The 5,971-nt window shown below is 42.8% G+C and overlaps 1 pseudogene; it reads right to left on the reverse strand.

Moving 5' to 3' along the window:
- Window positions 1–693: 693 nt before the first annotated feature.
- LOC118730150 lies at window positions 694–2,282 on the reverse strand (annotated as a pseudogene).
- Window positions 2,283–5,971: the final 3,689 nt, after the last annotated feature.

The raw sequence follows: 5,971 nt of genomic DNA on the forward strand, positions 1-5,971 counted from the left end.
ACACTTTTATTATATAGGACTAGTGGCCTGGTGCATGAAATTCATGCATAGAGGGGAGGGGGTTTCCTCAGCCCAAACTTCACCCTATCTAATCAGAGACACCTTGGGGAATGTCCAACTTCCAATTTAGGCCTGATTGCTGTGGGATCAGGCCTAAACCATCAGTTGGATATTCCTCTCCCAATTTAGGACCACTGGCTCTTAACTGCTCACTTGCCTGCCTGCCTGATTGCCCCTAATTACCTCTGCCTGCCTGCCTGATTGCCCCAACTGCCCCTGCCTGCCTTATCTCACCCCAAACTTCCCTCCCCTGCCAGACTGGTTGTCCCTAACTGCCCTCCCCTGCAGGCCTTATCTTGCCCCCAACTGCCCTTTTCTGCCAGCCAATTTGGTTATGATTGGTCAGTTTTCATATCAGTCAGCGTCAAAAGCTCTGCCTCCTTTGCAGCCATTATCTCCTCACAGTTGACCCATATTTGGTTCTGATTGGTCAGTCTCTATGCCAGTCAGTCAGTGTCAAAAGCTCCTCCTTCTATGCAGCCCTTGACTCCTCACAGTTGACCCAGATTTGGTTCTTTTTTTGGAAGGTGGTTATTAAAGGGGTCAGACCACATAAGTGGTGTCAGCCCTGGGAATGTGACCTGTCAATGTTGATCACAAAGCTCCCAAGGCTGGTCCTGGGGAGTCCCAAGATCAAAAGTGAAACTGAAAGGCCTCGGTCACACACTGCTGCCAGGCATCCAGGCTGGCAGCAGGGAGGAGATGCCCATGATGTGCCAGATCTCTCTATCAGACACTACTGAGGTCTGGTAGGATAGCAGCTGCATGCTTACCTCTGACAGGAGCCCAATCATGGTAGGCAGCATGGCAGGGTTGGAGGGCTGAGCCCTGAGGAAAGGCACTTCTGGTCTGAAGGCAACTCCATTGAGTGCCTGCAGCACAGGTGTGATGCCCTGAACAAAGCCCACAGCTTAGTATGGGGCACCTGCCAGGCCACACTCAGGAAGTCTTTCCCACATCCTTGCTCTCCCCTAACAGTGGGGTTATGGGAGGTGGTTACACTGAGTATGGCCTTTTTCACCAGAAGCTTAGGGTTCATCAAGTTTCTATCCACATGATTAGAAGAGTTTTTGAGGAGGCCAACAATGACTGTGGGGCTCAGGCAGTTCCTGGCATTCTTCAGGGATAAGCCCTGCGTCACCACCTGGATAGTCCTTTTAAGGGACCCTACCCAGGCTCACATCAGAGTCCTCAGAGCTTATGTCAGAACAATAAAAGGTTTGGTGTGTGGAGAGAAGGCACTGGTAAGGGCCTGGGCATTCATGACCCCTATGAGAGCTCTCCCCTTCACCATGTCCACAAACTGGACAGTGAGAGCTCTCCCTTCACCATGTCTACAAACTGGACAGCGATATCCTCTCCATAGTGGCTCTTGGCTCCCTTGATACAGATGGGGGCAGTTGATGATATTCTCGTGGTCCACCAAGGCATGGTCTCAAGTTGGCTACTCCATGAACAAGTCCAGCACTGCACCTGTGCACTGCCCCAACCGCAGGGCACCCTCACCCACAATCCCTCCACAGGCACAGTTCACCATGCACATGCCCTTACACAGGGTGAAGGTGCTGTCTTTCAGCAGGCTTATTGTGGAGGGCAGGAGGGGTGTGCACAGTGATGAAGTCACAGAGGGGCCAGATCTCCTCCAGGGGCAGCTGCTGAATCTGAAGGAGGCTGAGACCTCTGGTGAGATGATAGGGTCGTACCCTACAGTCTTCATCCCGAAGGGCTGCATTTTGGACAGCCACCTCTCTCCCGATCCTCCCCAGGCCAAGAATTCCCAGGGCCTTTCCATTCAACTCAGTTCCCATGAACTACTTTCAGTCCCATTTGCCATCCTTCACTGAAGCTGTTGCCTGGGGAATCTGCCAGGCCAGACACATGATCATCCCACAGGTGAGCTCCACAGCACTAAGACTGTTCCCATTGGGAGTGTTCATGAGCAGGACGCCTTTCCTTGTGGCAGCCTCCAGGTCCACGTTGTCCACGCTGGTGCTGGCCCTGCCCACCACCCGGAGCTTCTCTGCTGCGTTGATGACATCCTTGGTCACCTTGGTGGCCGAGGAAAGAAGAAGGCCTTTGCAGTCCTGCAGCTTGACTATCAGCTTCTCTTTGCTCAGGTTCTGCTTCTCCACCACCTGCAGCCCTCCATCTTGCAGGATCTTCTGGCAGCAATGGTCCAGGCTGTCATTGACGAGCACTTTCTAAAGATTTGCGAAGGTCATTACTGGAGCCAGCCTCAGGATAGACTGCTCTCCCTGGACAGAAACACCTCTAAGCCCCCAGATTTGGTTCTGATTGGTCAGTTTCTATACCAGTCAGTGTTTCTGGATCTATCAATGGGGCCTGATCAGAAAGGCGTAGCTGAGAAGCAGCCCCAGTGGAGTCCTGGAGAGAAATGGAGGCAAGACTATTGGCCAGACTGGGATAGAAAGAGAGGCAAGTGCTGGTCAAAAGCTGCCACAGAGGCAGAGAATCAGTCCCTGCTTTTCTCTTCAGGCCTCTCTCTGGCCCCAATCATAGGCTCCTCAGCAGTCAGTGCTAGAACCATGCCTGCAGCCAAAACAGTCCTGTGCGCTGAGGAGAGAAAATATTCTGGGTTGTTTTTTTGTTGATGTGTTTTTGTTTTTGTTTTTGTTTTTTTAAACACTAATGAATCTTATCAAACTACAACTGAGTTCATTTATAGAAGGAGTAAACCCAATTTGTTTTTACCAGAAACTAAGTTGTCACAGCTGAAACTAAGTTGTCAAAGCACTGAATTTCATTTGTAGCCACTTAACTTGGGCTCTGGATTTGGAATGGTAGAGTATACTAGAGTTGTATGAACTCTGTGGGAGACAGCAGAGAGAACAACTTTCAGGATCCATGTTCTGAGTCATTCCCAATATGGCAGAAATCATCTTTATCAGGCAGAACTTTTCCATCAAAGCAGCTTTTGCCTGGAGTAAAGAAATTGCCCCATCCATTGGGAACTCTTCTGTGTGAACCTGTGAACTTTAAGCCCAGTGGAGCTCTACAGCCTCTGGTTCATTAAGTGACTGAGATTAACAGTCAGCTGGCAGGAAGAGGAGGATCTCAGGGTGCTTTGAGTCTTTGCTTCCAGTGCCTCTGGGACATTGGCAAAAGAAGCAAACTTTGGTGTACAGCTTGCTCCTTTCAATATGCATCCAGCCCCAGCAGACAACAGGGTACTCAGAGCCAGTCACAAACAGCGTCTGGCATTGGTCTGCACAGAGACCCTCTGAAGAAACTCAAAACTAGTAAACCCAGTAGCCAACTTTAGACAGCAGAGTAGGATCCAATAACTTCCATAAGAAGATACTGGCAGGCTCCAAACCATGCAGGGAGATACTGGTAGGCTCCAAACCATGCAGAGGGGAATAGTAAGCAACTGCACAGCAAAATGCATACTATGTTGGGGGTTCAGCCTCACTGTCAGCCAGCCTAAGAGTTGAGCCCACTCATGAATGAACCATTAACAATCAAGACTTAATTACACCAGGAGGGCCCACATAACAAACACAAGGGGCATTATTAGAGCACCCAGGTCTGGTGAACAAGGAGACTGCACCATTGGATTCCACAGGTTACCCACTGCATAAAGCCACTGTATAAAGACTAGAAGTTGTAGCAGTTATATCTAATACAGAGAAACAAATCCAATAAGGCAGCCAAAATGGGAGACAAAGAAACAAACTCCAAATGAAAGAACAAGAGAATTTCCCAGAAGAAGAGCTCAATAAAAAATATATAAGCAATTTATCAAATATGGAGTTCATAGTAATGATAATTAGTATGCTCAAAAGCTTAAGGATATATATATATATATATATATATATATATATATACACACACACACACACACACACACACACACACACACACACACATATATATATATATATATATATATATATATATATATATATATATATATATATTTTTTTTTTTTTAAACTATGAAAAATGACCAGTTGGAAATTCAGAACGACACAGAAATAAAGAATACACTAGCCTTGACTGGTTTTGCTCAGTGGATAGAGCGTCAGCCTGCGGACTGAAGGGTCCCAGGTTTGATTCTGGTCTAGGGCATGAACCTCAGTTGTGGACACATCCTCAATAGAGAGTGTGCAGGAGGCAGCTGATTGATGTTTCTCTCTCATGGATGTTTCTAGCTCTCTATCTCTTGAGGAAGGGTAAAGGGATAGAGAGCTATATATATATATCAATATATATATACAGTGTGTGTGTGGGGGGGTGTGGGTGTTTTATTTATATATATATATTACACTGGAAGAAATAAACAACAGATTAGAGAAGTGGTTCTCAACCTTTTTAATGCCCCATCCCATAGGTTAAGAACCTCTAGCAGGGTCGCCTAAGATCCTCAAAAAACATAGATATTTACATTATGATTCATTAACAGTAGCAAAATTACAGTTATGAAATAGTAACAAAAATAATTTTATGGTTGGGGATCACCACAACATGAGGAACTGTATTAAAGGGTCTCGGAATTAGAAAGTTTGAGAACCACTGCCTTAAATTAAAATGGATTAAATGCTCTAATCAAAAACATAGGTTGCTGAATGGATATGAAAACATGACCTAAATATGTGCAGTCTACAAGAAACAAACTGGAGAACAAAAGAATCAAATTGCATGAGAGTGAAGGGATGGATAAAACAAATGTCCATTCAAATGCAATAGAAAAAAGATCTGGGGTAGCAATATGAGTATTTGGCAAAATATTTTAAAATGTAGGTCATAGCAAGAAACAATAAAGTCACTATCAATACATCATACTAAAAGGATTGATATAAGAGGATAGATCCATGGTGAACATATTTGCACCCAATATAAGAGCACTTCTGCATATATATATACACTTCTGCAGGACTTTAAGAGAGAGATCTACAGTAATATAGTTATAGTAGGGGACTTTAATACCACATTGACTTCACTGGATAGATATTCCAGACAAAAATATCAAAAAGGAAACACTAGATGATACACTAGATCAGCTTAAATTAATTGATACTTACAAAATATTTCAACCTAAAGTTGCAGAATTATATTTTTCTCAAAAGCACATGAGATATTCTCAAAAATATAATCACATCTTAGGTCAAAAAACAAGTCTCTATTTATTCAAGAAGATTGAAATTATGTCAAGCATCTCAGATCACAGTGGCATGAAATTAGATATCAAAAATCAAAACACTCAAAAATATTTAAATACAGGGAGGCTAAATACCATGTTATTAAAAAAACAAATGGGTTGCCAATGAAATCAAGGAAGAAAGCAAAAATTTCCTGCAAAAAAATGAAAATGAACACACAACAATCCAAAAGCTATGGGACAGGGCAAAAACAATTCTGAGAGGGAGGTTCATAACAGGCTTACCTCAAAAAATAAGAAAAAATTTAATAAAATATTTAACACTACAACTTAAAGAGTTAAAATGAGAACAAGAAAACTCCAGAGTAAGTAGAAGGAAGGAAATAATAAAGTTCAGAGCAAAATAAATTACATGAAGACTAAGATACAATACAATGAAACCAAAAGATAAGAGAGTTTGATGAATCTTTAGCCTGACTCATCAAAAAACAAAGAGAGAGGACTCAAAATAAACAAAGCAAGAAACAAAAGAGGTAAAATAAAAGCAGACACCACAGAAATACAAAGGATTGTAAAATAAATAAATAAATAAATACTATGAAAAACTATATGTCAATAAGCTGAAAACCTGGATGAAATTGACAAATTCATAGAAAAATACAATCTTCTAGAACAAAATCAGAAAGAATCAGATAATCTAAATACTGATGAAATTGAATAATTAATAATAATAATACTCCTAGAAAATAAAAGTCCCAATCTGGATGGCTTCAAAGGGGTGTTTTACTGA

Source organism: Pipistrellus kuhlii, unplaced genomic scaffold (genome assembly GCF_014108245.1).
Source record: "Pipistrellus kuhlii isolate mPipKuh1 unplaced genomic scaffold, mPipKuh1.p scaffold_m20_p_1, whole genome shotgun sequence".
NCBI classification, from domain to species: domain Eukaryota; kingdom Metazoa; phylum Chordata; class Mammalia; order Chiroptera; family Vespertilionidae; genus Pipistrellus; species Pipistrellus kuhlii.